Raw genomic sequence first — 21,670 nt, 5'->3', positions numbered from 1 at the left:
GTAGTTTAAGTTTTGATGAGAAACTGCAAGGGTTGAGTTTATGTAATCCCACATCTCCTTTTAGTTGGTTCCCAGTAACGTCACCTCTATTTTATCTGAATTCAACATTAGAAAATTCTGTGACATCCAATGCTTGATGTCTGTAAGACAAGTAGCAAATACCACCCAGGCAGAAGACATTCCTGGCTTCAGGGACAAATACAGCTGGGTATCATCAGCATAGCAGTTGAAGTTCACTCCGTGTCTTCGAATAATGTCACCTGACAGTAGCTTATATAACATCACAGACAACTTCCCATCATGCTGGTTTTACCTACCCAACAGAGACAAACTGAAACCTATTGGAAAGATAAGATTTTAACCAGGATGGGACAAGGCCAGACAGTGATTCAGTAGGATGGAATGGTCTACAGTATCAAAGGCAGCACTTAGATCAAGAAGAATTAATATTGGTGGAAAGCCCGAGTCAGAGTTTATCAGCAGGTCCTTTGCAACTCTGACAAGGGCCATCTCGGTGCTATGTGCAGCACGAAAAACTGTCTGAAACTTCTTGAATATACCGTTAGGAGTTAGACATTTTTGTAATTAATTGCAGCAACTCTCTCTAGAACCTTATCTAAAAATGGTTCTGCAATGTACTGCACTCTCCTACCCTTTTAATGTTGAGGTTTGTTCAGCTTTTCCTCAAACACTGCCTCACTGTTTGGTAATAGACATGCTAAACATTTACAAGCTTCCTACACACATGGAGTGCTATATTTCAAGAACATGAAAGGAGGCCGCCTGCTATTTTGAGAATTTTAATCAGCAATTTTTTTTTCCTTAAAAAGAAAGAAAAGAAATGTGAAGTTAGTGCTACAGTGCATCTTCTCAGTAAACTGTCATTGTGCAGAATCGATGACTGTAGTACTGCACCACAGTTTTAACTTCTGTATTTAATGGAAGGTAAGATATAAAGTTATTCCACATAAATAATCCTGACGATCCTGTTGAATGTTAAAAATATAAAGCCCATTGGCTTTGGGAAATAAACCAGGGGACAATATAGAGCGGGTTCAAATCCGAGACTGTAACCTTCCTGATTTAGAAATAAGCTGCTGAATTCTTACGTGGACTTCTGCCATGTTTATCACTGTGTGGCTCGGTGTTTAAACAACACTGCAATGTTATTGTTAGAGATTGCAGTAGCTGCTCTGACTCTGAGGAAACAAAGAGAGTAGAAAGCATCTCCTACCAGCCCACTATATACAGTACAGTGCTTGCAACATGAAAGTAACGTTAAGACCTGTGTTAATATAGAGTGAGTGCTGCATGGAGATTGCAGCAAAGGTCCACGTTTGTAGCGTGAATCATGATACTTTAATGTTGCATGTGTACTGTATATTACTCCCCACGGTAAATGCATGAACAGATCAGTTTTTCTAGTCATGCCGTGTGATGTTTTGTCTAGTGTACAAGGGGCAGTCATTTTGGAAACACTGAGAAAGACCTCCAGTTGAAAGATTTGTAATTTAGTGTATTCTGTTTCTTTGCATTGTTCTTTACTATGTGTCTGATGGTCATGGATGGTACTGTACATGGGCCATTGCATTCTCTGTCCTTTGTATTAGCTGGGCAGTACAGCATGTTCACCAAGTGCAGATTCCCCTGTGGTTCAGCCCTCAGGCCACTGAGTTGCTGATAACCCCATTTCTGCCTGCTCACCTCCACAATAGCATTGAAGTGGTTTAGAGACTGCGGTGGAAGGGAAGTGATGAACGGCCTGTTCCATTTCCTCACTGGCCTTGTTTACCTCTCTCCCCAAACCCCAGCCAACTTCTTCAGTGACCTGCAGTACAGTACAGCTGTGGCTAAACATTTTGCAGCGTCAAGAATTTTAGGATTGAGACCTAATTAAAAAAACAAAACAAAAAACTCGATGTTTTGTTGAACATCATGTAATCAAAGAAACGACAACATGACATCGTAAAAGTCTACTGGAAGCCATAACAGTAGTACAGTATTTCATGTGGGATTTTGAAATGTGACATTTTTTAATTTGTCAGTTTTTTGTTAAGTATATGGAAAATTATAAAGCGGTATGTAAATCAATATGTTTACGTAATATTATTCAGAAGGTTTCATTCGACTTTATGAAGCAAAATGAGTTAATTATGTAGGGTGGTGCAAAACTTTTGGTGATAGCAGCAGCCTAGACTCCCTCAGCGCCTGCTGTTTCCTGGTACAGCATGCGTTGTGAGGGCCAGGTTTTATTTGCAATGAAGAAACTGAATCGTGCGGGATGAGCTGAGCAAGGCATACATACAGTGTATCATTCCGAACTGAAGCTTCACGAAGGCATCACGAGGACAGATCAAAGCAAACCCTTCTGATTTTTGTAAATTGGATCCTCATCATCTTGAGTCCAAACAGTATCACGGAGCCAGATGAGGGGTATTTTAAAGACATGAAAAACAGAAAGCACTGCTTCTCCCAGCTGTGTGTACTGTAGGTCTTCATGGGTCAGATAACTGAGGCTGTGATATTAAGGTCAGTATGTGTAATGCAGGGAGATTAGTATCAGAGCTGGCGGTCATTTGATAGCCAGATGCCATGGAAAGGGGTATGTGTGTGTGAGTGAGTATGTGTGGGTATGCTCTTGAGCCAGGAGTCAAATACTGTTCTGTCAAATAACTGTGTTGCCTGGGGAAAAGACAGATGAGCGAGGCGCAGAATAACAATATTACCTAACCAAATCAAAAGGGAGTCATATAGTGCTGTACAGTAGAGATCCATAATATAATACAGACCTCATACTGTACACTGTGCCTTTTCATTTTTTAAAGTAATACATATTTTCATTCTTATTTAGAAATTAGTTCTAAGGTGAAATTTTGTGTGCGCCCAATGTCATGTTTTTTTATCAGTTGTACTGCAGTCCCTTTTAATGGTAATTATTATTATTTTAAAGATAAACTGGTGGAATCCATTGCTTGCTTTCATGGAGACCTCTGCTGTAGTAGTCAATGCTAAAACTGAAAGGGAACTGTAGAATGTGTTATTTTAAAAAGAAGCCTGGGCAAAGCATAGTGAAGTGCCAATTAGGTGAGGATCACATAACGCATTACTAACTAACTCTTTCTGAGCAGAGTTGTGCATGTGGAGGATTCACAGTTTCCAGGTACTGTATATAAACAGCTGTGCAGAGATGGAATTTTCTCTTTTACAGGGTCTAGACTGAACAAGGAAAGCAGATCACACTGTAAACCATGAAGCACAGTGTGATGCTCTACAGGACTGTATTGAGGTCCATTAACCTGGGGTCAGGGGTCACATTCATTTAGTCATGCGGGTACTGTAGTCTGTAGCGAGCTTCTTTAAGGACTGGGGTTCAGCATTTAAAAAATGTTCGTTAACGTGGTCACAACACCCATTGCTCGTTAATGCTTTGAATGTGTGTGAGTTGAGGGTTTCTTTATTTTTGTCTTTTTAGCTGTTTGAAAGCAGTGAGTGTCAAGAGTCTGAGTTTTATCGGGCAGCTTTCTGTGTGTGTGTGTGTGTTTTGAGCGGATTAAAATGTTTTTGGGGTCCTAAAAGAAACGCAAGGCTACTCATTGTCACAGTATAAAGAGAAAAGGGAACTGTTTTTTATTTGGTTCATTTTTATTTTGCCTGTATTTCAAGTTCAACAAGTTCAGCGGGGCAGCATTTCATGTGGAACGAACTGTACAGTACAGTCACTTTGAATATTCCTGTGACTAAAGAACACATTGTCCTGTAGTGGTGGACCGCCATGTCTGCAGTCAGCAGGGCAGAAGTAAAAAAAAAAAAAAAAAACCCTGAATTAAACAGAGCAGTTGGATGCCTCCCAGGAGAGTCCTGTGACATAATGAGCGAAGCATCAGCCAAATGAAAACAAATAGCACTATAAAACCTCTAAAGGAAGAGAGCGTTGTTAATAATAGTTTTACAGTAAACCGGGGAGTGCTGACGGCTGTGAAGCTTTCTTTTTCCCAGGTGTGTCTTTCTGAAGAAGACGACAGGTATAAAGAGTGCTGTTTTATTCCAAGTAGTTGAAAAAAGAGACGTATTTTGCACATTCTGCAAGTGAGCAAAGTAGCACTGTACAGTGGCAGTTTTACTTACTGTATGATCGTGCTGCTTTCTTACTGTATGATTGCGCTGCATGCAGGAGGGCTTAACACACCCAAGTGCTAATCCTCTTTTCATTTTGCTGCTTTGTGGCAGTGTAAAAAGGTTTGGCTTTCGGAGGAATTTATTCTGTTCCCAGAAATTAAGCCCTTGCAGTGCTTGACGAGACGGAGTCTCATTACAAAAATTACACAGGAATGGGGCTGCGGGGAGTTGGTGGCCAGTGTTTATAGAACTCTCCACACCCCTCCAAGTCTACAGTGGCAATGGACCGTAAGCCATAAATGAAGCTTTAACAGTCTGTGTGTTGGTTGTGAGTTCTGGTGACTCTGCACACTAGACAAGGACTGCACCCCATCGCTTTTATCAGATATACCTACTGTCTCAGAGAATAAGGGTTCAAAGAAGACACCTGGCTGTGTGTCCCATTACAGTACTGGCAATTTCAGACTTTTTTTTTTTTTTTGCTTCTGTGTAAATTAGGTTTTGTTTTAATTGGAATTGGTTTTCTCTCCTGTTTCGTTAATACATCTTACATTACATTCTATCCAGAGAGATGTTGGGACCCTGAGTGCCTCGATAAGACCTTTCAGGTATTCCTTACTCTCATCCTTGCTGTTTAGAAACACCAGAGCTCTACTAGGCCATCGAACTGCAAAGGGAGTGTATAGCACAGACACTGGGCCTGCTATGAACTCGCACTACTGTAGTCGGGGCCAGTGAGCGTGTGAGAGAGAGAGCTGCTTACAGTATGCTGTGTGAGGAGAGGCTTAAGTGTACCGAGCAAGCGCATGTCTGTGCAGGAGAGCTTGGCATCCTCAGAGATACTGTATTTTCATCTGTTTTCAGAAGAGAAACTTTGCATTGTCAGAGCAAAATCTTAGTATCCCAGTTGTCAGTGTGCCGGAGTGTTAGCGTGTTGGAACCAGTGCTTATGTCAGTATCCAAGCCAACTGGCAAGAGCAACTTCAGCTCCTCAAACCCATGTCCTCTGAGCGCCGGACTAACCTTGATTACAGCTTCATGACGACTCAAGCTGTTCCTGAGCACAGTCTGCGGAGGTGCGTGTGACTCAGCTGTCAGTGCTGCCAGCACTGATTACTCTAGGGTATTCCTCTTTGGGAAACCATGCTGTCAAAAGAAGTTTAGTCTTGTTGCTCTCCACTCCATTCTTCTTTGTAGCAGAGCTCCTTGTCATGATCAACCTTCTGTTTATCTTGGATACATTTGCTGAGCAACGTTGGGCTGGGCACAATCTATGTTGAAATGATTTACAAAAAAAAAAAAAAAAAAAAAGAGAAATAAGATGTATTAACTCTGCTGTTGTTGTTAAGCCTGAGTGAGAGAAAGGCATAGTTTAACATCTCAGTTACTGTTGCTGCTGGAAAACCCTTGTCTTCAGCCTTTCTGATGGAGTGGAACAGCTTTTCTGCAGATGAAGGTCAAAGCAAAGCAGATCGGTGGATTAGATGAATGTATTAATTAGCAAATCAACTGGGCCACCGCTTGCTGTTCTGAAAAAATCAATGCTTATCCAGTCAAGTTGAATCTCTCTGTCCAGTGCTCTGTCCCCTGTCACCGCTGTGCTTAGCAAAACAGCCTCCTGCACTGAAATCAGCTGGTCTTCCTTGTTAGTTAGGGCCCTGATTTCTGACAGCACGGCAGACAGGCCAAGGTTAATGCATTTCACAGAGGAGGTGGAAATTTGAACAGCCCGCATCAGCTTGACCAGTGTGTGTGGATACAGTGCTACAGTACATTGCTATGTATAGAATGGTTTTGGCCTGAAACATACAAAGTACCTGTGAGAGAATCACAAAAAGTCTTAATACAACAATATTTAATTTTGCTGCAAAAGAATCGAGGATACCTTAAGAAGAACTTTAGGTGTTAAACAGCGTAATCCAGACCTATTGTAGAGTAGCAGACAAGCTTCAGCACTCCAGCCGCTGTACACTAGGGTCCTACAGTATCTTTTTTTTTTTTTTAATTTAGTAGTCGCCAATTAATTTTACCCCGTTTTTCTCCCGATGTGAAATGTCCGATTTGTATTTAGGCTCAGCTCACTGCTACCACCCCTGAGCTGACTCAGGAGTGGCGAAGACGAACATATGCTGTCCTCCTAAGCGTGTGCTGTCAGCTGACCACTTCTTTTCACTCTGCAAGCCCGCTATGCAGCCAGCCCAGAGCTACAGCGTCAGAAGTAAATGCAGACAAGCCAGCAGGCGCCCGGCCAGTCTACAGGGGTTGCTGGTGCGCGGTGAGCCGAGGACACCCTGGTCGACCTAAGCCCTCCACCCCCGGGCGGCGCTCGGCCAATTGTGCGCCCCCCCGGGAGCTCCCGTCCACGGTTGGCAGTGGAATAGCCTGGACTTGAACCGGCGACGTCCAGGCTATAGGGCGCATCCTGACTTTACTGGAAGCGCCACTCGGGTTCCCCGGGTCCTACAGTATCTTGTAAATAGCCGTAACCCTGTGTACAATGCTGTAAAAAGGCTTGCTATGTCCAGTGATGTAACTGCCTCTTTACACCTTAATTCCACTCTCTCTTGATATTGCGGGGCTTGATGCTGAATTTCCCAACAATCCCAGGAATGTGGTGCTGATTCCGCCCCTGCATGTAGCGCATTGGTTTATTTACATGTCACCCCTCCCCCTTGCTAATTCTTCTGTGTATGGAGCTGCTGTTTGTCAGGGGCTATTATCAGGGTCTAAGTAAGTGTGCTGTTTGACAGCTTGGATTGTTTTAAACTAACAGGACTGGTAGTGAAAGGCAGGAGGCTTTGTGGGGCAATGTGACTCGTGCACACCCGAGTCCTGTGACCTGGGGTGGGTGGGGGTCGGGTCTCCTCATTGTACAAGGTGTCTCTGTTTGGAGGACAGTCGCAGTGGAAACACAGCTAAGCAGCGCTGATTCATAACTTAACACTCATCCCAATACTGGTCTTGATTCAGCCAAGCCCAAACAAAAAGCCTAAACGTGTTATTAGTGTCAATGTGGCAAATGTTGTCTTATTTTTATATATATATATATCAGGATGTTTTGGACTACAAGTTCTCCAGCAAAGTAATGATGCCCTAAATTGTTAGCTTTGTTTGGTTGATTTCTTCTTGTTGTACATGTGGCTGTGAATGGCAATCTCAAACCTAGCGTGCAAACACAGTTCCTTTGATATTAGCGGGATTGATATGCGCAGGTTACATGTGTATTTCCTGTATGCATCGACTCCTGTTTGTTGTTTTAAATCAAATGCTGTAGAGCAGAGATAGCTGTGCGCAAATCTCTTCATTCTTGTACTGTGAGTATGTGGAGTGTGGGGATGAGAGGATGTGCTGGTGCAGGAGACAGAACCCTTTCCACTGAATTACCAGAGAGGCAGTGCTGCTGTTTGATGCTGCTTTGTGTCAAACCACAGCATAAGCCAGCATTATGGGCAGCTACTTGGCAATTACTATTCAATTCTGAGAGCTGGAACACAGTTTTGAGTAGCTCAGTACAGCACCGGAATGCAAATCGGAGTACAACAACCAGCCACTGAGGGACTGACATTTGGGACAGGGTTCTCATTACGTTTTTTTTTTGTTGTATTTGTTTAATCTGTGTACTGTACTTCCCTTTTAAAACAATCCCATTTGGGTGGCTATGCTGTGCAAGGTGAGTTCCGCAATGGTAATAGGTCATTCCCTCTTCTGGAGAACCACTCAGGTACTTTTGACATGGAATTTGGTGCTGTGTTCATGATCTTTGGTTAAATGCAATGCTGTGCAGCTCGAGCTGAGCAGCCATGATAAGCACAAAGAAATATCAACCCGGGGATAGAATGAAATGAAAAAGAAAGATCAAATGCACTGAAGGAAGGAACAGCAAGTTAGGAATGTACAGCGCGTAACGCTGCAGTCAGGATCCACAGCTAAGAGACTGTGTGTGTTCTGCCTTAGACCTAGTGGAATGACGTTGTGGGGTGTTACTACAGTATGAGGAAGCACTGTGTTAAACAAGTACTGCTTCTTAAAATGACTTACTGGATGTACAAAGTAGGGTGTTTAAGTTCAGGTTTGTATCCCGCAGAACTGATAACCCTATGGGGGCTCACAGTGCATTAGGGAGTCCTCTAAGCCACTCATCACTCCACTGTTCATTTTAATGTCTCTCTTCTACAGTAATTCACTGGGTGCCAAGGCTCCTCTATAAAAGGAATAATAGCTAGTGTCGGTGTGGGTGTCAGCAGTACGATGCCCTTGTAATCAGCCCTCTGCACAACTAGTCACTTAGCTCGCTTCTGTTTAATGATCTCACTGTCAGATCATGAAGTTGCACACAGTACATAATAATGTGGCTTGAACTGTTAACTACAACTGCCTCTGAAGAAAAATAAACCCTGTCCTTTCAGATATTGGAATTATTTTTGCTCCTAAGACGTCTGCTTTCAGTGGTGTCATCACAGCCCCTGTTTTGTTTATTGCTTTCCTAATCCTCTTCAACAGGGCAGGAGGTGGGAGTCCATTGAAAGCCAGCGTGTGGCACGGCAAAGCCCAGAGATACCATAGATACGCGGCTTATCCGCTGGTCCCGCTGGTCTCCAGGCAGGACGAGGGGAAGAGCTTGTCTGCGCAAGATAAGAAATACTGCTATGCCCTTCAGCTTCTGCAGGACTTGGGATGGGAATGGGGTTTGTGTATCAAACACCTACAGGATTTAAAGGAAAACAATTGCACTTGTTAAGTAGTATTCTATCACCCCATTTGAGGTGCATTATCTTGTTCTGAGTTGAGTCCAAGCTCTATCACATTGCATCATTACACTGACCAGGGAAATCTCAGAATTGTTCTGGTTAAATATTGGAACTGTCTGGTTCCACTGCTCAACAGTCATCCCTTAAAACTACTGCACTGTGCAAACTGTCATTAATCTGTAGAAAACTTGCAGTGGATCAGGACCCTTTGGAAATGGATAACATGTTATTGTTTCAGATTCAGACAACTGTGTCAGGAATGGTCAAAGGTGAAGGGATTAAATATGCGTGGGGGGGGCCTGGACCACGCTCTGGGAACTTGCCCTCCAGGTTTCCTGACCTTTGCACTCAGTCACATGGATTTGAAGTTTTGGGTCCCAAGGGTTCACACAAAAATTGGGAATGTGGACTTCATCACCTCAGGACAATCAGACAGTCACGCCCTTTCCTCCTGACTGTTGAACAGTAGACACAGGACAGCTAGCGGCTGAATATTTCCTTGCTTTGTTTTTTTTTTAGACTGGTACAGTAGTTGAAGGGGGGTGACTGTAGTCCCAGCTGTGTCCCCCACACTTTGAGCCCAGGCTGCTGAAGTTTCACAATGGCCTTTTACAGCGCCATATTTACAGTAGGCTTTAAACATCCAGTCAGCCTGGCTTTGTGCATGGCTCCCAGCTGTTCTGAACACAGCAGAGAGATGTAAAGAGTGTGTCAGTGAAGAGCTTTACATCAGCCTGACAGGGAGCTCTCTAGGGACTGTGTGCCCTCTGTCAATCTGTCTGTGAGCCCTCTGTCAATCTGTCTGTGAAGGGCCAGCATCGAGCGTCTCTCTCTCTCTCCTCTCTCTCTCTCTCTCTCTCTCTCTCTCTCTCTCTCTCTCTCTCTCTTCATAGCCTCTGCCTTCTCAAGCGTATCTAATCCTCTGTTTGCATTAGCATTGTATGCAGTACAATAGGGGACCAGCCTGGCTGTCAGCTAGCTCTAAATGAAGGTAATTTAGTAGAGAGTGGTCGTTTCAGAAGTTGTTATTTTGGCACGGGGACTGATGTTCTCATAGCGTACAGAGGTGCTGTTTCAGAGAGACTTATAATAATGTTGGAACGCTGTATTGTAATGTAATCCGAAATGCCCTTGGGACTCAGCTAGCTACATAGTGTAATTCTTTTCATCTGCACAGTCATATGTAATGAGTTTGCTTGTTGGCAAAACCTGATTTAACTCTCAAAATGCTTGAACAACTTTCCATCCTTGGCACTCCTTGAAATACTCTGTGTAACTTTCTCCTCACCCCCCTCCCTCCCAGTATCTGTGGGTCCTGCCTCTGTATTTGCAAGGCAGGCAGGTCTTTGTGACTGCTCTGCCGCAGGCACTGATGGGCGTGCCTGCCTCCTGGCGCCACTCGGTTCGTTTGGATTGCTCACACTTTGAAGATTTCTTTAGTCATTATTAAAACCGCAGCTTCAAAGATACGTGAGTGGGACCTCTTGTCTAACAGCTTTCCTTGAATTCCCTGTGCAGGACCAGGTGCTGCTGCTGCTGTTGCCTCAGCCTGCTCCCCTCCCTCCTAATTAACCCAACGATGAGGATGACGGTGCTTCTAGGCCCCTACATGCATACAAATTCACTGAACAGAACAGCCACAGTACAGCACATTCATACCTTTGGGTTCTGTAATGTTTTGTACACATGGTGCTAACAGGGCAGCCCTGAAAATAATGACCTCTCTGAAAACTTCAGTCCAAGGTTGGCTTCAGTCTGTCTGGCTGTAAGGAAACAAGTATATAAGCTTCTTGTGAGTGTCAGGTTGTGGTGGGGGTGGGGGAGGTGGAACTAATGTAATACTTTGTTACATTGTTTTAGGTGAGGGGTAATACATATATAACAGTATAGCAGTTACAAAAGGGCTGAGTATTTTTGAAGTCCATGGCACTGTGCTGTAATTCTGCAGGGAGCGTGTGTATTATTTGGATGCTGTAATCTTGGAAGTTTGAGCAGAGCAAGCTGCCTCACTCTGGCCCAGACTCTTATTGTTTGTATTAAACTGTAATGAATTCAGCACCCAGGAAAGGCTGCCTTTCTGGAGCGTGGAATTGTCTGTGTAACCACAGAGCCCAGTACTGCTGTAACTGCAGCCCCACACATACAGCACACACCAGACTGCTAGCATTCAAATATGTGCGTGGGGGTGTTACTAAGCATGGCGGAGGGTTATTTAATTATTTTTTGGGGGGTGCCTATTGTCTTCAGTTTAGTTCAGTAGCTGCACTGCATTGTAGCTGACCTCTCTTAATCGTCAGAGTGGGTTAGGTATTTAAGCTTCACTCCCAGTACAGTAAATTGCAAGCCAATCCGGGGACAGTCCATCCCAACCAGAACATCATTCAATTTCACTCTGAAATACTTTGCACTGCACACATAACAGACCTTTATTTATCAGTCCGCAATGTACATCCTGCTGTAAAATCATCTAAGCAACCAGAGAGAGCACAGACACTAAATATTGCTGTAAGTTGCAAAGCGATCTCCAAAGCCCTTGCCTCCCTGCCACTTTGCACTCCATGCCGTTTGTCATCCTATCTCCTGGTGAAGCATCTTGTTCTGCATGGGCTGTGTCGCTACGAAAGCAATGTCATTTAGATACATGGGTGCTGCATACTCAGATTGCTCCATCACTCATAGAGCTGGCCCCCAGCTGCTATAAACAACCCCTTATTAATCTGTGTTTAAGAAACTCAAACTGTTGTATCTCAAAAGGCAGTACCTTGTAGTTATTGTAGCAGCCTATAAATGTAGCAATTTAAATGGCTAGATTAATGACACGCTGATGTATGTAAGAGGTGTTTATAATATCCTAATTCAGTAAGCAGCACCAGTCCACAATAGGAGAATGCAACTTTTTTTTTAATGTCATTTGTTTTGTAAGAGGGACGTGCTTTTCCTTCATTTCACACCTGAAGAATCCTTGAAGAGACTTGTGTTTCCACATCCGTCCCGTTGAGAGGTAGCGCTTCAGACCAGTGGCTGTCGTCTCTCTGTGAGAGGTGGAAATCAGAAAAGAACAGCACAGCTCCCTTCGACAGGGTGCCTGCGCTGATAAATGCATTGCTGTAGGGCTACTTCGGGAGACAGCAAGCTGCATTTTATTGACATATTTCAAAGTAGACAATTGTAGGTATTAAGCCAATGGCCTGTTATATTAGGATTGAGGATGAAAAGCTTTTGATGTGACGTGACATCAGTTGCTACAGTACTGCAACATATTTTGCCTTAAAGTACAGTACAATATCAGTATCTGGCTTCTCTGCTCTGTTGAACATATCCCTTTGCTCAATTGAAGTCCTGCACTGTTGTTCTGCACTTTATATGTTGTGGGTGTGAGTAACCACTGTACATTATGTGCACGCTTGCAGTGTACCATGTGTTTACCACCTGTTTGTGATTTACCATGCTTGCCTACAGCGTACTTTTACTCTTCTTCATTAACAGTGATTTTGGCAGCTGACTGCTCTCAAGCTTGGGCCTGTGGAGCACAGCCTGTATCTCACTGCTGCTTTTTTGTGTTTCCAGCTCTGCCTGTATCTCACTGCTGCTCTTGTGTTTTTCCAGCACTGCCTGTATCTCACTGCTGCTCTTGTGTGTTTCCAGCACTGCCTGTATCTCACTGCTGCTCTTGTGTGTTTCCAGCACTGCCTGTATCTCACTGCTGCTCTTGTGTTTTTCCAGCACTGCCTGTATCTCACTGCTGCTCTTGTGTGTTTCCAGCACTGCCTGTATCTCACTGCTGCTCTTGTGTGTTTCCAGCACTGCCTGTATCTCACTGCTGCTCTTGTGGGTTTCCAGAAGACTGGAGTCTGGTCATAGAGGACCAGCCCTGTTTAATTATATAGCCAGTATTTTTACAAAGCCATGCTTGCACATTCAGCAACAGTCTGGATGTGTGGAATTGTTTTGTCAATTTTATACAGGTCACATCTACTGTGTGCTATGCTCTTTTTTTTTTTTTTTTTAAATTTTGATTTGTCTGTTACATTTTTGTAGGCACACATCTGACTAAAATACAAAATAAAATAACTCCCTCTCTATAATGCACATATAGTGAAGCAAAAATGTAACTTTCCGTGAATTAACCCTGCATAAAGCACCATGTAATCAACGCTATTTATTTATTTATTTATTTTTACAAAAAAAATTTTGATTCCCACTCGTGGATTATTTTAATTAGCAGTTTTTAAAACTATAAATAGCCTGGCTAAACGGTGGTCTGGAATTCGAAGCGACAGACAAGCAAACCAGGAGCGAGAGGGAGAGCGGGTCCATCGAGGGGAAGAGGGAATGGGCTCGCCCCAGGTTCGGCTGCTGGAGCAGGGCTAAAGCCAAGCTGAAGTATCTAGTCTCCCAGAGAAAGCCACAGCTCCTCTTGCAGCAAAAAAGTAAATACATTAGGAAAGATAACCACGCACGGTTTTAATTGGAGATTGCTGTATTGCAGCATTCCCTTCCGGATCCTCAGGAGTATCAGTGGGGTTTTAATTGGAGATTGCTGTATTGCAGCATTCCCTTCCGGATCCTCAGGAGTATCAGTGGGGTTTTAATTGGAGATTGCTGTATTGCAGCATTCCCTTACGGATCCTCAGGAGTATCAGTGGGGTTTTAATTGGAGATTGCTGTATTGCAGCATTCCCTTCCGGATCCTCAGGAGTATCAGTGGGGTTTTAATTGGAGATTGCTGTATTGCAGCATTCCCTTCCGGATCCTCAGGAGTATCAGTGGGGTTTTAATTGGAGATTGCTGTATTGCAGCATTCCTTTCCGGATTCTCAGGAGAACATCGTTTCAGTTGTACCGTAACTCTCCGAGTGTGTTGGAAAAGGTTATTGTAAAATGAGAAACTGATTTGACTTTAAATCTAAGAGGATTAGCATGTGAGGCGAGGATTGTTTTTGATTGTGCACAGGTGGGATTCAAAGCCTGCAAGCTGATTTTAGTGCATTATTTATTATTTAGGTACAGTTGTGTGAATCGGTTACTAGTCCAGTCGGCAAACGTTTTCAGTTGTTCAGCACTGCCTTCATCAGTGTAATATGATTTACTGTAGCTGAAACATTTGTACTTTTTCAAAGCCGTATGTCCTACTTCTCATTCCCCTGTGCACAGCATTTCCTTTACTAATCACACAGACAAAGCAGTTTAAATCAGACATGCAGTGCAGGGAACGAGCCATTTCTTGATACTCTGGCGGCAGTATTTGGACCTGCAGTAATAAAACTTGCTGATTTGAGCTTCAATGGGAAGCTTTTGTCCTGATTGAATGGTAACGTCCCCTGCTTGTTAAGTGCTCTCAGCCTATTGATACTCAAAGAGTTTGCAAGAAACTGTGCCTCTGAAAGGACACACACACACACACACACCATCCTCAGCAGGAAGGCACTTAGGGAAAGGCTTAGGCAACAAATACTGCAGCGCTCCTCAGGCACTCCTCCAGTGGAATTATGAAAGGGTAACAAAAAACTGCAGTAATCCATGTGGAGCTGTGGATTACTGTGTAACATTGCAACTAATGCTTTAAAAACTATTGTGCCTATTAAATTCATTACATCTGTTCAGGCATATAGTAATTACAAAATATATTAGTTTTTTTTTTTGTTTTTTTTTTACATTATTCATGTTGATTTGTACCAGTTGGGGATCAAAGCAAAATCCCCCCAAAAAGCTATTTAAATCCATAACCAGTCGGAGTAACAAACGCAGAGCAAAAGACAACATTTTCCCTTTAGATCCCTATCCAATAATTTAGTTTATATTACAAAATAGTTTCATGCAGTGCAACGTGTAAAAATGGTTCCACTGCTCCTTGCCTTTGCAGAGTTCTCAGTATCCCATATAGCACTGTGCATGTCCCTGGTAGCAACTCACGAATCTGCATCATCAGGGCATCTTACCTGTTGACTCTCAGCCAAGAATGTGGACAAGTAAAACACATGCTCACAAACCATAGTTTTTAGACCATGAATGAAGCCTGCAGGGTTTTTACTGAGAACTGTTCCAACATCTTTCCTGCTTTTGCAAAACTTGCAGCAAAGAGCACAAGTAGTTTTTTGACTTGGATGCTGAAAGAGAAATGTAAAGAAATTCAAACAGCAAAATTGTATGTAGTTATGATGACAGCTACCTGCAGAGACATTGGTACATGCTGTACAACACTGAGTTTTACATCAGGATTGGGGGATTTTCAAAAAAATCTGTTTGATTTATTTAAAGAAATCCTGCACAAGATCTCTAAATCAGTCATTACAGTTCAAGGTAACCCTGTGGTTAAGCAAGCCTAGACAGTCTCCCTGGTACTGTATTGTACTGTAACACAGAGCAAGCCCAGTCAGTCTCCCTGGTACTGTATTGTACTGTAACACAGAGCAAGCCCAGACAGTCTCCCTGGTACTGTAACACAGGACAAGCCCAGTCAGTCTCTCTGGTACTGTATTGTACTGTATTGTACTGTAACACAGAGCAAGCCCAGTCAGTCTCTCTGGTACTGTATTGTACTGTAACACAGAGCAAGCCCAGACAGTCTCCCTGGTACTGTAACACAGAGCAAGCCCAGTCAGTCTCTCTGGTACTGTATTGTACGGTAACACAGAGCAAGCCCAGACTGTCTCCCTGGTACTGTGTTGTATTATACTGTAGCTATAGCAGGTGGCAAGAAGCCTCTCCACGCTGCAAACTGGTAATAATAGCAGTGAAAAAGACAAGCTGAAATCATGCAGTCTGGGCTTTAGCCAGTGGCATTCTAGCGGGGCTGGAGCTCTGTAGCTCGCTCATTCCCTGGGAAGGTTGTGGGAGCTATTTTTAGCACATTTCAGGGGAAAAGAGGAGGCAGTTAGAAACAAAGGAAAGCAAACCGCACAGAAAGTGAATGTGCGATTGATTTACTGCAATCTGCACTGTGTGAGTGTGTGTTAAAGCAGCACAAGGGTAATGTTGTAGCGCTGCCATGGCAGGAGGAGAGTGTGCTGTACTGGTGGTTATTCTCCATCCCCACGCAGTCAGTCCCTGTCATCTCTCAAAGCCTTTCCTATCATGCATATTCGGAGGTGTAGAGCCCTGAATGCACGTGTGTGATTGGAGGTTCTAAGCATGAAAGTTGTTTCTCTTGCAAAGTTTAGTTGTCTCGATCTCTTTTTTTTTTCTGCCTGTATTGTTTCAATGTCAATAAAGCATAGGAGAGATTATTACTGTACTACTATTATTATTATTGCAGACATGTAAAAGAGCCGTGATTGCTCTGTACTATTTAAATAGGCTTCTCTCTAAGGGGGAAAGAAGTAAAATGGCAAGTTCTGTAACTGTTGAGCTGTAGGAATTAAGACAAAATGCATCGTTTCGTTGTTTAATAGCACACAAATATTCCCCTGGGTACCGCTAAGGACTGACTACATTTCACTTCTCGTCCAACTTTTGCTTTTATTCTCAGCAGCTGTGAAGCTCAGTGCACTGTACTGTGGAGCAGTTCTGTTGCAGTGTACTGTGGAGCAGTTCTGCATACGGCTGCTGTGGAGCTCAGTGCAGTGTACTGTGGAGCAGTTCTGCATACGGCTGCTGTGAAGCTCAGTGCAGTGTACCGTGGAGCAGTTCTGTTGCAGTGTACTGTGGAGCAGTTCTGCATACGGCTGCTGTGAAGCTCAGTGCAGTGTACCGTGGAGCAGTTCTGCATACAGCTGCTGTGAAGCTCAGTGCAGTGTACCGTGGAGCAGTTCTGTTGTGGAGCAGTTCTGCATACGGCTGCTGTGAAGCTCAGTGCAGTGTACTGTGGAGCAGTTCTGCATACAGCTGCTGTGAAGCTCAGTGCAGTGTACCGTGGAGCAGTTCTTCTGTACTGTGGAGCAGTTCTGCAGCTGCTGTGAAGCTCTGCAGTGTAGTGCAGTTCTGTACAGCTGCTGTGAAGCTCAGTGCAGTTCTGTGGAGCAGTTCTGCATACGGCTGCTGTGAAGCTCAGTGCAGTGTGTGGAGCAGTTCTGCATACAGCTGCTGTGACAGCTCAGTGCTGTACTGTGGAGCAGTTCTGCATACGGCTGCAGTGCAGTGTACTGTGGAGCAGTTCTGCATACAGCTGCTGTGAAGCTCAGTGCAGTGTACTGTGGAGCAGTTCTGCATACAGCTGCTGTGGAGGTCAGTGCAGTGTACTGTGGAGCAGTTCTGCATACAGCTGCTGTGAAGCTCAGTGCAGTGTACTGTGGAGCAGTTCTGCATACAGCTGCTGTGGAGCTCAGTGCAGTGTACTGTGGAGCAGTTCTGCATACAGCTGCTGTGAAGCTCAGTGCAGTGTACCGTGGAGCAGTTCTGCATACAGCTGCTGTGAAGCTCAGTGCAGTGTACTGTGGAGCAGTTCTGTTGCAGTCTACTGTGGAGCAGTTCTGCATACAGCTGCTGTGAAGCTCAGTGCAGTGTACCGTGGAGCAGTTCTGCATACAGCTGCTGTGAAGCTCAGTGCAGTGTACCGTGGAGCAGTTCTGCATACAGCTGCTGTGAAGCTCAGTGCAGTGTACTGTGGAGCAGTTCTGCATACAGCTGCTGTGAAGCTCAGTGCAGTGTACCATGGAGCAGTTCTGCATTGCTGTGCTCAGTGCTACTGTGGAGCAGTTCTGCATACAGCTGCTGTGAAGCTCAGTACAGTGTACCGTGGAGCAGTTCTGCATACAGCTGCTGTGAAGCTCAATGCAGTGTACCGTGGAGAAGTTCTGTTGCAGTGTACTGTGGAGCAGTTCTGTTGCAGTCTACTGTGGAGCAGTTCTGCATACAGCTGCTGTGAAGCTCAGTACAGTGTACCGTGGAGCAGTTCTGCATACAGCTGCTGTGAAGCTCAGTGCAGTGTACCGTGGAGCAGTTCTGCATACAGCTGCTGTGAAGCTCAGTGCAGTGTACCGTGGAGCAGTTCTGCATACAGCTGCTGTGAAGCTCAGTGCAGTTCTGTGTAGTTCTGTTGCAGTCTACTGTGGAGCAGTTCTGCATACAGCTGCTGTGAAGCTCAGTGCAGTGTACCGTGGAGCAGTTCTGCATACAGCTGCTGTGAAGCTCAGTGCAGTGTACCGTGGAGCAGTTCTGCATACAGCTGCTGTGAAGCTCAGTGCAGTGTACCGTGGAGCAGTTCTGCATACAGCTGCTGTGAAGCTCAGTGCAGTGTACCGTGGAGCAGTTCTGTTGCAGTCTACTGTGGAGCAGTTCTGCATACAGCTGCTGGTACAGTAGCTGTTTGAACTGAATTGTAACCAGTCTGGTCAATCGTACTGGATTGTGTGGTACACTGCTGTGTGACCTACAATACAGTAATCCATGAACATTTTATATAAAGTGGAATATAAATTCCTGTATTGTTCTTACTTTAATTCTAATAAACGTTTATTATTCTAATATATGATCAATGCAGTAGATTTTCCTACTCAAAAAAACTGTGCCATCTGCTCATTTTTCAGCTTTCTGTTGGAGCCTGCAATCATTAAATCACTTTCCGCTGGAAACTGGCAGCATGTGTTTTAACAATCTGCTTTTCATTTTATTTCTATTATTTTCTATTTATTTAGGTCATATAAAGAACATCTTTTTAATGTGCATGTCTCCCTTAAAAATATATTAAACAGATGAAATAGTCATGGGACTGTCAGCCTACTCCTATGAAGTGATCGAATCAGAGGGGATTACTGTAGCAGAGTGGCTGCCTGTAGTCCTTATGACTGAGAACCAGGAGTTTAATCCCCCTGCTAGCCACTGAGTTGCTTTGTGGGTCATGGAAACCTTTTACAGTATCCACCCACCACAGCAATAATAGGCAGCCTAAATCTGGACTTTATAAGCATAAAGCTTTTCTTACTACTGTACTAGAGCTCTGTGACATATTATTAATACACTGTACACTTCTACTAAGTATCTATAAAGTGTTAATAAATGACTTATACATTACACCTCATTTGTTGGTTTGTGGCTCCCCTGTACAAGAAATCTAGCAGTAGTGTCATTGACGACACTGGATCTTAATTGGACAGTAAAGATAAATAATAAGTAAAACTAAAAAAATAGAAACACAAGAAGAAACTAAGTGAAGATTTGATTTCTTTTTCATGGGACCAAACCCTTTTTAGAGACACAGTCAGTTGCAGTATAACAGATAGAACATGCGGAAAAGTCAGGGTTCTATGGAAGCAGTTGTTGAAAGTCTTAAGGTCATACTGTACAGTACAATACTTCAAATTGGGAAGCTTGTGAGCAGTATGCAACTCCAGGAGAAGATTCACAGGCTGCAGTGGTCAGCTCTGCTTGTTTATTTAGATTCACAGGCTGCAGTGGTCAGCTCTGCTCGTTTATTTAGATTCACAAGCTGCAGTGGTCAGCTCTGCTCGTTTATTTAGATTCACAGGCTGCAGTGGTCAGCTCTGCTCGTTTATTTAGATTCACAGGCTGCAGTGGTCAGCTCTGCTCGTTTATTTAGATTCACAGGATGCAGTGGTCAGCTCTGCTCGTTTATTTAGATTCACAAGCTGCAGTGGTCAGCTCTGCTCGTTTATTTAGATTCACAGGCTGCAGTGGTCAGCTCTGCTCGTTTATTTAGATTCACAGGCTGCAGTGGTCAGCTCTGCTCGTTTATTTAGATTCACAGGCTGCAGTGGTCAGCTCTGCTCGTTTATTTAGATTCACAAGCTGCAGTGGTCAGCTCTGCTCGTTTATTTAGATTCACAAGCTGCAGTGGTCAGCTCTGCTAGTTTATTTCAGTGAAGATTCACAAGCTTTGCTTTTTGCTCAAAAAGCCAACTTCCCAACATTTCGGTATGTTTAAAATATGTTTGAAAACAAACGTTGGAGGCATTTATAGGCTTTGGATGCCATGGTAACCACACATTTATTTCTCCTTAAATCTAATGTCTTCGTGATGTCATTCACTATATTGCTAATTCTAATATAAAAAACGTGTAAAACAGTTTTGAATGTGGTTCATTCTGAAACAGATCTTCCTCCTGTTATTAGCAGGTCGTGGAGTAAAGCGATTTTGTTAAGTCTTTCCAAAAAAAACGACACTCCGCTCTTTCAACGCTCCCCAGCTTATTTACAGAGCTATCACTTGTCTTCCTTGTTGACAATAAAACAAATGCATTACCCAAAATAACCCAGTGTATACACACAGTACCGTCTTTTAGAAATAAGAGCAATGTGCTGTAGTGGAACAGGCTAACCCTGGAGCACCTCACCAGAGTATGCTTTGTATACATCACTTGCATTTAGTTTGTGCTACTAACAACTCTGCTCACAGGAGCTCCTTTGTGAATGCCACCACCTCTTATTCCTACAATGGCAAGTGAATCCTACTCACTAATGTACAGTACAGTTCAGTACAGCACAGTTCCTGTAATGTTAAATATTTAGCATTAAGAGAGACCATTTGTCTACTTCAGTCAATTAGCCTAAACCCCCATACAGTATATGACAGTTTTACAGGAGCCCTGGAACATGCAGCTCCAGGGCCTGAAGGAAAGTACCGGCTCTGAGGAGCTGTTTTGTGCTGCTAAATAATTTACGAGATACTTTGAAGTCCCGTGATTCAGTCCCGGGCTTTGAGATGTGATTTGTTATCAAATGAAATGACATGATGTGGGTCAAGTTAAAAACGGTGGCTGGAGAGCTGTTTAGGAAAGCACTTTCTGTATGCTTGCCCTGGCACTTGTATCTCATGGTCTCTCTCAGTTCAGTATCTGAGATCCCTGAGCATGACTGGGGTGTGTGGGGTTTAGGTGCGATACTAAATGCTGCTTCCACTTACAGTGTTGGTGCTGCCGGTTCTGCGCTCTTAATAAAATGCTGTTTCTCTTCCAGGACTTGTTATAGAGAAAACTGTTCGACGTGAAGATTTCAGGATTATCGAGTTTAATGGGCCAACAGAGCCATCCGGTACAGCTCAGAGGAACAGATGGCATGACATGAAAGATTAAATATGAATTCTGGTTTAGCCCTTGGCGTGCTGTGCAGTGTACTGGATTTCTAATTAAACTGTCAGCATCCCACACGCAACACACATTGCTGAGGTGTCGGGAGACACTGAGCACGACAGTACATCCAGACCATCTTCTTCTTTCCTGCAGTACTCACACGCTCAAGACCTGGGTTCAATTGCGGTTGTTCTTTGGCATGAATGGAACCCACTAATTTCAATCGTGCGGTCTCTAGCTTGCTGACGAGACTCCTAAAGAAACCTGACTCGTGTTTGCTGAGGTGCACAGAATGCAGCACTTCAGTTTAACAAGATGACTACTTGCTCCTACACTCTTACAGTATGTAGTGTTGTGGAAAGCTGCCTTCCTCATGTCAGGCAGTAATTGGGTTGATATCCACGCTTGGGTGGAGAAGCTGAATCTCATTGCCAGTGAAGGGTGAGACAGTGTCACAGGTTGCTGATGCAGTGTCAAGACTGATAAGAGCTGAGGCTCTCCTTGCCGCCTTTGTTCTGTCAGAGCATGCTCTCTCTCTCTCTTGCTGTCCTGCTTCACTGCCCTGCCTATAGGCTATGAGTGTACGCATTGTGTGTGCATTTCCCTTTTTCATTATTTGCAATGTTTAACTGAGTGTCCAATGATGCATTAGTCTTTTGAGCTGCAGCAGTACTTTCTGTGTGTCACATTTCTAAACCATTTTTTTTGTGATCGTCTTTGTGGAAATCTGTTCAGTTTTGTGTGAACTTCTCAAATCCCAGTATAAACTCTTCTTGGTCGGTGCTTGTAATATGCTCAAACTAATGGAGTCCGTTCCTTTTTGTTCAATTGCATTTCCTTTTTA

At 43.8% G+C, this 21,670-nt stretch overlaps 1 protein-coding gene across 8 annotated transcripts in view; it reads left to right on the top strand.

Moving 5' to 3' along the window:
• Positions 1-21,670, top strand: part of LOC121322443 (arf-GAP with GTPase, ANK repeat and PH domain-containing protein 1-like) — a 191,694-nt gene that overhangs the window by 70,100 nt on the left and 99,924 nt on the right. The window lies entirely within an intron of this gene.

This window comes from Polyodon spathula, chromosome 10 (genome assembly GCF_017654505.1).
Source record: "Polyodon spathula isolate WHYD16114869_AA chromosome 10, ASM1765450v1, whole genome shotgun sequence".
In the NCBI taxonomy this organism is placed as follows: Eukaryota; Metazoa; Chordata; class Actinopteri; order Acipenseriformes; family Polyodontidae; genus Polyodon; species Polyodon spathula.
This window is presented reverse-complemented; position numbering and strand designations above follow the sequence as displayed.